The sequence below is a fragment of the Hemitrygon akajei genome, chromosome 27 (genome assembly GCF_048418815.1).
Source record: "Hemitrygon akajei chromosome 27, sHemAka1.3, whole genome shotgun sequence".
NCBI classification, from domain to species: domain Eukaryota; kingdom Metazoa; phylum Chordata; class Chondrichthyes; order Myliobatiformes; family Dasyatidae; genus Hemitrygon; species Hemitrygon akajei.
The window spans coordinates 1,845,783-1,860,648 of record NC_133150.1 but is presented as its reverse complement, the minus strand read 5'-3'; the positions used below and the strand labels follow the sequence as shown (position 1 = coordinate 1,860,648).

At 45.9% G+C, this 14,866-nt stretch overlaps 1 protein-coding gene across 2 annotated transcripts in view; it reads left to right on the top strand.

The window, feature by feature from the left end:
- The first annotated feature begins 9,764 nt into the window (after positions 1–9,764).
- LOC140717081 (DNA damage-regulated autophagy modulator protein 2-like) overlaps positions 9,765–14,866 on the top strand; it is a 95,234-nt gene continuing 90,132 nt past the window's right edge. For both annotated transcript variants that reach the window (XM_073030261.1, XM_073030259.1), the window contains exon 1: positions 9,765–10,070. The gene's annotated coding sequence lies outside the window, so the exon portion shown is untranslated. The remainder of the gene's footprint in view (positions 10,071–14,866) is intronic.

Here is a 14,866-nt window from a genome sequence, read left to right as displayed (position 1 = left end):
CACGTATCTATAAAAGCTTTTACAGTCAGTTTTTATGTTCCCTGCCAGGATAGGTTAGATGAGTGGGGAAATGCATGGCAGATGCAATTTAATGTGGATAAATGTGAGGTTATCCACTTTGGTGGTATGAACAGGAAAACAGATTATTATCTGAATGGCGGCCGATTAGGAAAAGGGGAGGTGCAACGAGACCTGGGTGTCTTTGTACACCAGTCATTGAAAGTGGGCATGCAGGTACAGCAGGAGGTGAAAAAGGTGAATGGTATGTTGGCATTCACAGCAAGAGGATTCGAGTACAGGAGCCGGGAAGTTCTACTGCAGTTGTAAGAGGCCTTGGTGAGACCATACCTGGAGTATTGTGTGCAGTTTTGGTCCAGTAATCTGAGGAAAGACATTCTTGCCATAGAGGGAGTACAAAGAAGGTTCACCAGATTGATTCCTGGGATGGCAGAGCTTTCATATGAAGAAAGACTGGATCGACTGGGCTTATACTCACTGGAATTTAGAAGATTGAGGGGGGATCTTATTGAAACGTATAAAAATTCTAAAGGGATTGGGCAGGCTAGATGCAGGAAGTTTGTTCCCGATGTTGGGGAAGTCCAGAACGAGGGGTCACAGTTTAAGGATTTGAAACCAAACGGGAGGGTCAGTGAATCGGGCTGTAAGTCCAAACTTAAATCTGGTTACGCAGGTAGCCAGACGGGAAACCAGCAAAGATGGATGTGGGTGAATTTATGAGAAACCCGACGGTAGAGGCGCTAGGGAAGGCTACAAAATCAGACTTGGTAAATTTGGCGCAGGCGTTAGACCTCACAGCGGTGAAGCCAGCAATGAAAAAGCAGGAAGTGCGAAGGGTCATACACCAGCATTACGTTGGGAAAAAGGTGTTTGCAGCTGAGGATTTGGAAAATATCCCCGAAAAGAGATTAGCGAGTGGGACAGATCAGGTAGAGTTGGAGAAAGCAAGGCTGGACCATGAGCTTAAAGTAAAGCAGCTAGACGTAGAAGCAGCTGAGAAGGCTGCCGAGAGAGCTGAGAGGGAAAAAGATGCCGAGAGAGCTGAGAGGGAAAAAGATGCCGAGAGAGCTGCGAAGGAAAGGGCTGTGGAAAGAGAGCATGTGTTCAAACTAAAGGAATTAGAGATAGAACGGGATCGTGAACTCCAGCTAAAGCAGCTAGAAGTAGAAGCAGAAGAGAAAGAGAAACAAAGGAGCCATGAATTGGAGCTGAACAGGCGAAAGCAAGAGCGAAGAGATCAAGGGGAAGAGAGAGAGGAGGGGTTTGATGTTAGCCGGGCGTTGAGGTTGGTCCCCCCGTTCGAGGAGACGGATGTTGATAGTTATTTCTTGATTTTTGAGAAGGTGGCAAGGAATCAAAAGTGGCCCAGAGAACAGTGGGTGGCGTTGTTACAAAGTGTGTTACGAGGGAAGGCACAGCGGGTATATGCCGCGCTGCCCCCAGAAAGGGACGGAAATTATGCTCAAGTAAAGGAGGCCATTCTCCGAGGTTACGAGTTAGTACCTGAGGCGTATAGACAAAGGTTCCGAAATTTAAGAAGAGGGTGGAATCAAACATACACCGAGCTAGCCCATGAGAAGGGTGTGCTCTTGGACCGTTGGAGCACAGCTGAAAAGGTGGCCGAGAACTATGGGCGTCTCAGGGAGTTATTTTTGATTGAGGAATTTAAAGGTTGCGTTCCGGAAGGGATCCGGATGTATTTAAATGAGAGGACGAATCAGTCCATCTCAGAGATGGCTAGGGTCGCAGATGAATATGCCCTAACCCACAAGACAAAGTTTTCCTCGCCAAAAAGTTACCCGAGAGACCGTCGGAATGGTAGGGAAAGTCCGCCGGCTGAGGCGGAGATCCCGCCGGGAGCTAGCAGAAAAAGTGAGGATAACAGACAGGAAACCTGGAGATCTCCTGGTTTAACCTGTTTTAATTGTGGGAGGGTGGGTCATATCGCATCAAACTGCTTTGCTCCGAGAAAGGAGCCAGAGAGGGAGAGAGCAGCGACCCCTATCGGGCGTGCAGTGGTAATCAGAAAATCGACAAGCAGGCCCCAGGTAGATGGAATACAGGAGGGGCGGGAGACATTTAGTTCCGAAGGAACCGTGTCTTTGAGGGAAGAGGACCCCCCCATCCCCGTACGAATTTGGAGAGACACGGGGGCGGAACTATCGTTAATTAGCCGTAATGTGTTAAAATTCGGCCCTCGCACGGGCGAGGTAGCCCTGAGAGGTATCGGGAATCAGACCGAGGTCGTGCCTTTGCATAGGGTCCTTCTCGATTGCGAGTTGGTGTCGGGACCTGTGGAGCTAGGAGTCCTGCCGGAGTTACCGGGGGAGGGCGTGGACCTCCTGTTGGGTAATAACCTCGCGGGTGGGAAGATGGGAACCGCCCTGATAGTTGAGGCCCCGCCCATGGAGTCCCCGAGCTATCGCGCATGCGCGGTCACTCGCAGCCTGTCGAGAGCGGCGGCTGGGACAGCGCGCAGTTTGAAATTGGCCCAGACGTTTTTACCGACCCTACACCACGAGGGTTCAGAGGGTGGTAAAACGGAAGGTAGTAAAGTAAAAGGGGGTAAGGGCGAGGAGATAGCTCCCCCCTTAGTGAAGAGAAAGGTCCTAGAGGTAGGAAATAAAGATGAGAAACTGATAAAGCTGTTAAAACGTCCAGAGTTGGACGTGGTTGATCTGTCTGGTTTGGCAGAATTGTTTGGAGAAGTTGAGAGTTCTAAAGATGTTCTCGATGGTCCCGAGAGTGAAATGAGGGCAGTCTTAGAGGAGAAGGGTATCCTTGCTGTGGAGAAGTCAGCTGACATGGCCGAGGAGGTTGTTTCAGCTCGCAGGGTTGCGCCTTCCCCAACAGGGGGCTGCCTGGAGAGTAACTGGAAGGAGGGGGGGACGTTAGAATTTGAAAAAGGTACGGGTGTTGAAAGCCTGGAAGAGGCCAATGTCCCGTTTGAGTGTGTCCAAGATGGGGATGCACGTGGTGCTGAACCTAGTCACGGAACTCAAGGGAAAGGGGAATGTATAGTTCCCAAATTGAATGAAGAAAATTTAAAGGCTGGACTGATATCAGAAGCAGCAACCAGGCTACAGAGACAATGGCTTGGTACCACAAAGCCTGTGAATCAATTACAGGTTGAGTTGGAAGGTAAATGGGCCCCACACGCTATTGTTATTCCAGAGTGTGGTGTGAAAAGGCAGAATTTGAAATGCTGTCTGAACAAAGCGAGATCGCTTGCGGATCTTAAATTGGAAACTAATAGCATGACGGGTCCTGAAGAGAAAAACGACAAATTGCCTAAAATTAAGGAATTGGGTGGTCTAAGTTTGGAACACGCTGATAAAATAACTCCTATGAAAGGAGCGGGCGAAAGCCTATTTCGCCAGGGTGCCCAAGATCGTCATGAGGGAATTAACCGGAAAAGAGGCGAGGGTTAATGGGGACGCGATTTTTAAAATAGCAGAAGCCGGTTTTAAGGGATTTTGACAAAGTATGTGAATAATAAAGACAACACCCATGGAAGCTTGACTGTTAAGTTTGAAAGTAACATAAAAATTAGTATTTTGCATGAACCTTTGTAGATGTATGTAAGCTAAGATCACACCTTAGTTATGTTGCTGAAGAAAGCAAATAAATAAGGTGGTTATTGAGCTGAAGTTTGATGCTACCAGGCGTTAGTATGGCACGTGAGGTTAAGGTATTAAAGAAAAAGGGGCACTGTACTTGTTACCTGTTTAGATACTGACTTGAATATATAACAGTAGTACTCTGTGAAGAGAAAAGCTTGTGTAGTATGTAGATTCAAAAAAATCCTGTGTCAACCTGTTTTTAACCGCTGGTTAAAAACCCATTATGGGGGGAGGTGTTATGCCGTTGGCCCCCTCCTTTGTGAAAATCGCAAGAACCCTAGTTAAGGGGGGTCAACTGACCCAAAAAGAGAGAGAGACCATGTTCTCCCAAGAAGCAGAATGAAGGTGACCTTGACTATTGTCTCATGGAGACCACGTGAAAAGCCCTCGGGCAAAGTGGGCTGGTTGAGAGAGAGATCGCATTACCTGCAACTTGATTGACACCTGCGATCCCGTGAAGAAGTATAAAGGCGGGTCTGAGGGGGGGGGGGGAACCCTCAGACGCACCCAGCAGACACGATATCGATTCCCGTGGGAGCGGGACGCCATGTTGAAGGAAGCCACGTGCGTTAGATTCCGAATTTGAATCTGTGGTTAAAACCAACGAAAGACTGCTTTTAAATAACAACGGGGAAGTCTGCTCCCCTGATTCCAAGGATTTGCTCTGCCAAGACGACGGGCAAGTGTTTATCTTTTCTAAATCACCTCTTTCTCTCTACAACGTGAAAACCCCAGCGGTTCCCAAAAAGGAAAAGCCTGCAAACTTCTGAGTGACTCTTTATATTTCCGTTGGACTCAGTATTAACCCCTAGACAACTGTAGAGCTTATTTCTGATTGATTATGGTTACACCGGTGTTTTAGATTGAGTTTTGACGATGTATATGATCTGAATGTTTTGTATTAACCATACGTTTGTGCCCTTATTGAATAAAACGCTTGAAAATAGTAGCATCCGACTCAGCTGATCCATCTATCTTTGCTGGTAAGTTACCTAGTTACGGGGTTTTCGTAACAAGCTTCTTCACACAGAAAGTGTGAATCTGTGGAATTCTCTGCCACAGGAAACAGTTGAGGCCAGTTCATTGGCTTTATTTAAGAGGGAGTTAGATATGGCCCTTGTGGCTAAAGGGATCGGGGGTATGGAGAGAAGGTGGGTATAGGGTTCTGAGTTGGATGATCAGCCATGATCATACTGAATGGCGGTGCAGGCTCGAAGGGCCGAATGGCTTACTCCAGCACCTATTTTCTATGTTTCTATGTTTTTCTATATCACATGCCTCCAATCCAGAAAACATAATGGTAAACGTCCTTACTCTCTCCAAAGTCTCTACTCAAGGATGTGCTGGGAGCAACCTATAAGTATCACCACGCATCCTGACACCAACATAGCATGGCCACAGTGCTCGGCAGAACAACACATAACATACCAAGTGACAAAGCAACAACAAGAGAAACAAGCCTCATTCCTTCCTCTTATCCACCCATGCACATGCACAGTCCTCTAAGCCAGGGAAGGCCATCTACTTTAACTCCAGTCTCCAGCAGAATCATGGATTCGCAGATATTGGAACTTCAGCTTCTAGATTTCCAATCAACCTTTGGGCTTTGATTTTTGGTATTGACCCTGGGACTCACTGACGACGGCAAAAGAGGACCCTCGATAAAAACTCCAACTTCAGGACTAGAGCTCCAGACTCAACAGTGATGGAACCCCGAACACTAGGCCTCAAACTGGTCTCTTGATTGCCTACCTTGTTCCTTGCTGGTCTGCGAGCTCCACTTCGCTAACCTTTGAACATGGAGCAGAGGCTTAGACTCTGCCTCTCCTCTAACAACCCCATATTTCTGTCCCTAACCTGATCCCTAATGCCTTTCCTGTCCCTCAAACCACCCTATGAACCTTAACATTTTTTAAAAAACAACTGTCTGAGCTACAACCTTGACTTTCTTTACGTGCGTATGGAATTAAGGTTTTCCTTAATCCTACTTGCCAAGGTATTCTCATCCCTTTCTAGATCTTCTAAGTCCCTTCTTAAGTAATTTTCTGCTACCTTGTAACTTCCTAGAGCTGTGTCTGACCCTTCGTAAACCCCATGTATGCTTTCTTCTTCCTCTTGACTAGATGTTGCATTTGTCAATCATGGTTCCTTCACCCTGCCAACCTCTCCGTGCCTCAATTGGACAAACCTATCAAGAACCCTATGCAAGTGCTCCTGAATCAACCTACACATTTCCATTGTGCATTTCTCAATTTATGCTCCATTGTTCCTGACTAGTAGCATCATAATTTTCTTTCCATAACATTAACTACTTTCCCGTAACATCTGGTCCTATCCCTGCACAAGGCTACGATAAAGGTCAATGTCCCTGAATGCTCTCCCAGTGAGAGATCTGTCACCTGACCAGACTCATTACCCAGTATGACCTCACCTCTAGTTGCCCTGTTCACATATTGTGTTAAACATTCTTCCTGGTGACACCTAACAAATTCCACATCATCTAAACCTTTTGCAGTAAGGAAGTGCCAATCAATATTAGGGAAGTTGAACAGCCCTATTATTTTTGCAACTTTCCAAAATCTGCCTTTTAACCAAAAAAGAAACATTAAAAAATTCTGCTTCATTATACTTATCAGAGTTCAGAAGTTCAAAGTTCAAAGTAAATTTATTATCAAAGTATGTATATGTCACCAAATGAGATACATTTTCTTGCAGTTATTCACATTAGAACAAAGAAATAAACAGAATCAATGAAAAATTACACACAAATAAAGACTGACAAACAACTAATGGGCAAAAAAAGGACAAACTGTGCAGAAACAAATAGCAATTAAATAACATTGAGATCATGGACTGTGGAGACCTTGAAAGTGAATCCATACATAGTGAAATCAGTTCAGAGTTAAGATGAGTGAAGCTATCCCCTCTGGTTCAGGATCCTGATGGTTGAAGGGTAATAACTGTTCTGAACTTGGTGGTGTGGGTCCTGAGGCTCCTGTACCTCATTCCTGCTGGTGGTGGTAAGAAGAGAGCATGGCCCAGATGAAGTGATTCCTTGATGATGGGTACTGCTTTCATGTGGATAGGGGTTCCCATGGATGTGTTCTATGGTGGGTAAGTCATCTGGGATTAATAGGGATATATTAGGGGGGTATGGAAGAGATGTTCTTTTACTGAAGGTGAATAAATGATACAAGTGAGGATAAATAGTGTAACACGAGCAACTAGGGAGCAAAGGAAGCTGAAAAGTGACTTGACAGAGGTAGCACGAGGAAATCTGCAGATGCTGAAAATTGAAGCAACACACACAAAATGCTGGTGGAACGCAGCAGGCCAGGCAGCATCTATAGGGAGAAGCACTGTCGACGTTTCGGGCCGAGACCCTTCGTCAGGACTAACTGAAAAGAAAGATAGTAAGAGATTTAAAAGTAGGAGGGGAGGGGGAAATGCAAAATGATAGGAGAAGACCGGAGGGGGTGGGGTGAAGCTGAGAGCTGGAAAGGTGATTGGCAAAAGGGATACAGAGCTGGAGAAGGGAAAGGTTCATAGGACGGGAGGCCTAGGGAGAAAGAAAGGGGGAGGGGAGCAACAGAGAGAGATGGAGAACTGGCAGAGTGATGGGCAGAGAGAGAGAGAAAAAAAAGAGGAGGGGGATAAAACTAAATATGTCAGGGATGGGGTAAGAAGGGGAGGAAGGGCATTAACGGAAGTTAGAGAAGTCAATGTTCATGCCATCAGGTTGGAGGCTACCCAGCCGGTATATAAGGTGTTGTTCCTCCAACCTGAGTGTGGCTTCATCTTGACAGTAGAGGAGGCCATGGACAGACATATCAGAATGGGAATGGGACATGGAATTAAAATGTGTGGCCACTGGGAGATCCTGCTTTCTCTGGCGTACAGAGCATAGGAGTTCAGCGAAACAGTCTCCCAGTCTGCATCAGGTCTCACTAATATATAAGAGGCCACACCGGGAGCACCGGACGCAGTATACCACACCAGCTGACTCACAGGTGAAGTGTCGCCTCACCTGGAAGGACTGTCTGGGGCCCTGAATGGTGGTGAGGGAAGAAGTGTAAGGGCAGGTGTAGCACTTGTTCCGCTTACAAGGATAAGTGCCAGGAGGGAGATCGGTGGGAAGGGATGGGGGGGACACGAATGGACAAGTGAGTTGTGTAGGGAGCGATCCCTGTGGAAAGCAGAAAGAGGGGTGGGGAGGGAAAATGTGCTTGGTTGTGGGATCCCATTGGAGGTGGCGGAAGTTACGGAGAATTATATCCCCCTCTTTTCCTTCGCTACCTATACGGGTGTCTGCCCCCTCTTTTTCTTTGCTACATTGACAACTGCATTGGCGCTGCCTCCTGCACGCATGCTGAACTCGTTGAGTTCATTAACTTCGCCTCCTACTTTCACCCTACTGCCTACTTTGCTGGTCTAGTTAACCACATTATCAGCTAGATCATTGATGTAGATGACAAGTAACAATGGACCCAGCACTGATCCCTGTGGCACACCACTAGTCACAGGCCTCCACTCAGAGAGCCAAACATCTACTACCAATCAGGCTTCCTCCACAAAGACAATGTCTAATCTTGGAGATTGTCACAACATGATGTTGGCACAACATCATGATGCTGGACTTAATTGAGAGGGTGAAAATTCTTCTCAACTTGATTAGACTGGGGTTTAAAGGAGATCTTAATAATGATCAGCTCTGGAAACACCAATGACCAAGAGCAGAAAAACCCACAGAAAGTGGTGGATGCAGTCCAGTCCATCACAGGCAAAGCCCCCTCCAAAATAAACACTAGCACATCTACAAGGAGCACTGCCACAAGAAAGCAGCAGCCATCATCCAGGCCAGACGCTCTTCTTGCTGCAGGAGGTACGAGAGCCTTTGGTCCCACACCACCAGCTTCAATGACATTTATTACCCTAGAACCATCATGCTCTGGATATTTGCATGATTTTGCACTTTGGTTGTTTGTTTATGTAAAGTTTTCCCATAATTTCCCTTGTTTTTTTATTTCCTGTAAAATGTTTGCAAGTAAATGAATCATAGGATAGTATATGGTAACATATACTTTGATAATAAATTTACCTCAACTTTGACTGTGTTGTATTGTGTTCTATGTTTCAGACTAAAATCTTTAGTGCTGATGTCAGGCAGTATATTAGTTTGCTAAAATTCTGGAGGAATATCTAAAATTCTCTGTTCCTAAATTCAGTTTGATGACCTCTCCCTGAATTTCAACAAGTCAAAGGAGATGGTTATCAATTTCAGGAGAACTTGCACCCCTCACCCTCCCACCCCTTATGTCGATGGCACAGCAGAGGAAACTGTGAGCAGTTTCAAACTCCTGGCAGAGCACTATTCACAATCCCAAACACATGCTACACAGCCAGAAAAGCTCACCAATGCCTCCACTTTCTGAAGAGAGCTGGACTTTGCACACCGACACTCATGTCATTCTACATATGTGCAGTAGAGTGCACCCTAACAAGCTGCATCACTGCCTGGTACAGAAACAGCACTGTGGGTAGTCAATGGGTAGTCAAAACTGCCCAACACGTCACTGGCACCAGCCTACCCACCATCAAGGACAAATATACAGAAAGGAGTAGGAGCAGGGCCAGCAATATCATGAAGGAATCCACCCACCCTGTTCATGGACTGTTTGTCCCATTCCCATCAGGGAGGCTACGACAGGATCACCAGACACAAAAATGGTTACTTTCCCCAAGCAGTAAGGCTGATCAATACCTCCACCCATGAACTCCATCACTGCTTTATCATTTCCCCTCAGTCACCTTATGTACAGCCTAGCATCACTTTATGGACATACAATCAATCTGTGGTATCAGCTATCGTGTGTGTTTATTATTATTGTTGTTATTCTTTTCTTTAACTTGTGTTTTTTGGTGCTATATCGGATTCGGAGTAACAGTTATTTTGTTCTCCTTACAGTTGGTGTAGTGGACACGACATTAAACGATCTTGCATATTCCAGTGCAGTCGGAACAGTTTCTCTCAGACCAGCGCACAGTGCGGTGACGGAGAAAGCAAAGCAGAGCCCTACCCTGTAGATGGGGCTATGACTGGGAGTAGATCTTTGCCGGACTGCGAGAGATCTTGGTTTACTGGTCGGATCCGTCAGTGATTTTCAGGAAGTCCATTGTAAACGATGAAGTGGTTGGGGCGTGTTATTAGAGAAGGGTGTTTTGTAGTCAGACATACAACTTGCTGACTTTTTAACCTGCGAAACCAACCATACACGGACCAAATTCACGTCGGAGGACTGGGCGCTTTGATACAGACTGGGGATCGAACTCGCTCTGAACTGTTTATCTTTTAGCACAGAGCTCGGGAACAGGCACAATAATTGTTGCGGACGCCGGGTAATATCATCCCCCGGACCCCCTGGATTCCTGGTAAGAAAACTAAGATTCATACTGATTACATGCAGGATATGAGACTCAGAACGAGAAATATAGTTAGAAACTTTATAGACTCACTTTCATGGACTCTACAACTCGTGTTCTCAATTGTATTTATTTGGTATTTGTATAGTTTGTCTTCCTTTTGGTTGTTTGCCAGTCTGTGTGCGGTTTTCATTGTTTCTAGTATGCTTTCTTATACTTAATGTGAATGCTTCAAGAAAATGGATCTCAGCAGTATATCAAATTTCAAAGTAAGTTTATTATCGAAGTACATATGTGAGGCCATACACATAGGACGTAAAAGGTACAACAGAGGAACAGGCTCTTTCGCCCACAGTGTGAATAACTGTAAATCAGCTAAAAAGTAAGTCACCCCCCCACATAAAACTAATCCCTCTTACCTACACCATGTCCATATCCCCCCCATCTTCCTCACACCCATGTGCCTTTCTAAAGGTTGCCTGAAAGCCTCTAATGTATTAACCTCTACCACCAATCCAGGCATCCATAGCACTCTGATTAAAAAAAAACTTGCCCCTCACATCCCTCTAAGGCATGGGTTTCCAAATGCTCATAGATTCTACCTTAAGAATTTTCTTCAGTAATTTCCCTACAACCGTGAGACTCACTGGTCTGAAGTTCCCAGGACTTTCCCTTCTTCCTTTTTTAAATAGAGGTACAACACTAACCTCTCGCCATTCCTTTGGGACCTTGCCTGTGCCTAGAGAGGACACCAAGATATTGATCGAGGCCCCAGCAATCTCATCTCTTGCCTCCGTCAATAACTGGGATAAATCCCACCAGGCCCTCGGACTGATCCACCTTAATACTCATAGAACCCAAAACATCCTTGGCCCTAACATTTATACACTCAGCACTGACCTTCTGGTTCCCCAAATAAGAGAAAGAGTGCAGATGCTGGAAATCCAAGCAACACTCACAAAATGCTGGAGGAGCTCAGCAGGTCAGGCAGCATCAGAAAAGTACAGTTGACATTTCAGGTTGAAGGCCTTTGGCAGGACTGGAGAAAAAATGCTGAGGGGTAGATTTAAAAGGTGGGGGAGGTAAGAGAGAACCACCATGTGATAGGTGAAACTTGGAGGGGAAGGGATGGGAAGTTGATTGGTGAGATGAGGTGAGAGAGGGAAAAGGGATGGGTAATGGAGAAGGGTGGGGAGTGGAGGCATTACCAGAAGTTTGAGAATGTTCAAGCCATCAGGTTGGAGGGTTCCCAAACAGAATATAAGCTGTTGTTCCTCCAACCCAAGTGTGGCCTCATCACGACAGTGGAGGAGGATACACCGGGAGCACCAAACACAGTAAATGACCCCAACAGATTCACAAGTGAAGTGTCACTTCACCTGGAAGGACTGTTTAGGGCCCTGGATGGTACTGAGGGAAGAGGTGTAGGGGCAGGTGTAGCACTTGTTTCGCTTGCAAGGATAAGTATCAGGAGGGAGATCAGTGAGGCGGGATGAATGGACAAGGAAGTTGCTTAGGAAGTGATCCTTTTGGCAAGCAGAAAGTGGGGGGGGGGAGATGAGCTCGGTGGTGGGATCCCATTGGAGGTGGTGGAAGTTTCAGAGAATTCTGTGCTGGATGCGGAGGCTGGTGGGGTGGTAGGTGAGGACAAGAGGAGCCCTATCCCTGGTAGTGTGGTGGGAGGATGGGGTAAGGGCAGAAGTGCGTGAAATGGAGGAGATGCGGTTGAGGGCAGTGCTAATGGTGGAGGAAGGGAAGCCCTTTTAGAAACATAGGAAACCTACAGCACAATACAGGCCCTTCGGTCCCACAAAGTTGTGCCGAACATGTCCCTACTTTAGAAATTACTAGGCCTCTATTTTCTAAGCTCCATGTAACTATCCAAAAGTCTCTTAAAAGACCCTACTGTATTTGCTTCCACCTCTGTTGCCGGCAGCCCATTCCATGCACTCACCACTCTCTGAGTAAAAAACTTACCCCTGACATCTCCTCTGTACCTACTCCCCAGCACCTTGAACCTGTGTCCTCTTGTGGTAACCATTTCAGCCCTGGGAAAAAACCTCTTACTATCCACACGATCAATGCCTCTCATCATCTTACACACCTCTATCAGGTCACCTCTCATCCTCCACCGCTCCAAGGAGAAAGGGTCGAGTTCACTCAACCTATTTTCATAAAGCGTGCTCCCCAATCCAGGAAACATCCTTGCAAGTCTCCTCTGCACCCTTTCTATGGTTTTCACATTCTTCCTGTAGTGAGGCGACTTAGAACTGTGCACAGTACTCCAAGTGGGTTCTGTCCAATGTCCTATATAGCTGCAACATTACCTCTTGGCTGCTAAATTCAGTCTCATGTTTGATGAAGGCCAATACACCATACGCCTTCTTAACCACAGAGTCAACCTGTGCAGCTTCTTTGAGCGTCCTATGGATTCGGACCCCAAGATCCCTCTGATCCTCCACACTGCCAGAGTCTTACCATTAATACTATATTCTGCCATCATATTTGACCTACCAAAATGAACCACTTCACTCTTATCTGGGTTGAACTCCAACTGCCACTTGTCAGCCCAGTTTTGCATCCTATCAATGTCCTGCTGTAACCTCTGACAACCCTCCACACTATCCACAACACCTCCAACCTTTGTGTCATCAGCAAACTTCCTAACCCATCCCTCCACTTCCTCATCCAGGTCATTTATTAAAATCACAAAGATATTTGAATTTTATCCCCATTTAGATAATAGTTTACACATGAATGATAGAAAACTGGAGGGCTATGTTTCTATGAAAGAGTTAGAATGATCTTAGAGTAGGTTAAAAGCACAACGTCATGGGTCAAAGCACCTCTACTGTGTTGTATCATTCTAAGTTCTATTTTCTAATCCCCCACAACAGCATGTCAGATTGGCTCATAGAAGCACCAATGTGAAGGAGATTGTCTCTGATTTCTCAGTTCTCAGTTAGCAATCTCAATTTTGTTATGGTGGAATGTTGGAACTGGACCTTGCGGGGGTCTCAGGAGCTGATTAAAGGTCAGGCAGCAGATGAGTTACCTTTCAGGAGCAAAGAGCCCTAGAGCTGGGAGCAGTGTGGTAAGAAATTCTGTGTGTCAAGACATGCCTGCTTGCACCTCCTCCAAACATATATTTACTACCCTCTTTCAGCAGGAAACACCTCCTATCCAATCTCTCCAGCTACAAAATAAGAACTGTTAGGATGGGAAACTGATTTTTCCCCTAGGCTGTGGGACTTCTGAACACCCTGCCACCACCCAGGTCTCATCATCTATGAAGCACTAATAGTGTTATACAGTTTACTTTTTAACTTATGCACCTTACTTTGTTAATTTGTTTGTGGTGATATTACTTTGTGTGTGTTGTATGTACTGTGTTGTGCACCTTTGTCAGTGAGATCGAAAAAGAGAAGGGAGGTGTCGGAAATGGACCAGGTGAATTTGAGGGCAGGGTGGAAGTTGGAGGCAAAGTTGATGAAATCGCCGAGTTCAGCATAGGTGCTGGAAGCAGCACCAATGCAGTCGTTGATGTACTGTAGGAAAAGTGTGGGACGGATGGTCACCGGTGTAGGCTTGGAACATAGACTGTTCAACGTAGCCGACAAACAGGCAGGCATAGTTAGGACCCATGTGAGTGTCCATGGCTACCCCTTTTGTTTGAAGGAAATGGGAGGAGCCAAAGGGGAAATTATTTACAGTGAGGACAAGTTCTGCCAGGCAGAGGAGAGAGGTGGTAGAGGGAAATTGGTTAGGTCTGTTGTCCAGAAAGAAACAGAGAGCTTTGAGGCCTTCCTGGTGGGGGATGGAGGTATATAGGGCTTGGACATCCACAGGAAAAATAAGATGATGGGGGCCAAGGAACTTGAAATCATTGAAAAGATCAAGAGCTTGTGAGGTGTCACAGATGTGGGTAGGAAGGGACTGAACTAGGGAGGATAAAACAGTCGAGGTAAGCCAATATGAGTTCAGTGGGACAGGAACAATGTGAAACAAAGGGTTAATCTGGGACAAGCGGGTTTGTGGATTTTGGGTAGGAGGTAGAAATGGGAGTTGCAGGCTGCAAAAACTATGAGGTTGGTGGCGGTGAATGGGAGATCCCCAGAGTCTATAAGGTCTGGTGTTCCTTAGTGGGGTCCTATTCGAGGGGTAAGTAAGAGGAGGTGTCTGAGAGTTGGCACTGTGTCTCAGCAAGGTAGAGGCCAATACGCCAAACTACAATTACACCTGGTTCCCCGCATCCTTTCCTTTGGTAAATACAGAAGCAAAGTACTCATCTACTACCTCACTCACATTCTCAGCATCCAAACAAAAGCTCCCTTCTTTAACCTTGCGTTGTCCTATTCTCTAGCTATCCTCTTGCTTTTGATGTTTGTGTATAATGCTCTGGGTTTTACCTTAATCCTACCTGCCAAGGACTTTTCCTGGCCCCTTCTCGCTTTCCTGATTCCCTTCTGTAGTTTTCTGGCTTCTTGAGACTCCTCACATGCTCTGTTTGATCCTAACTTCTGAAGCTTTACATATTTTTCCTTTTTCTTCTTGACTAAATTCATCACCTCTCTGGACATCCAAGGTTTCAAAGGTACATTTAATGTCAGAGAAATGTATACAATACAGTTGGCCCTCCGTATCCGCGGATTCCGTATGCGCGGATTCAACCAACCGCGGATCGGGAAAACCCAGAAGTTCTCTCTCCAGCACTCGTTGTTTGAGCATGTACAGACTATTTTTCTTGTCATTATTCCCTAAACAATGCAGTATAACAACTATTTACATAGCATTTGCATTGTATT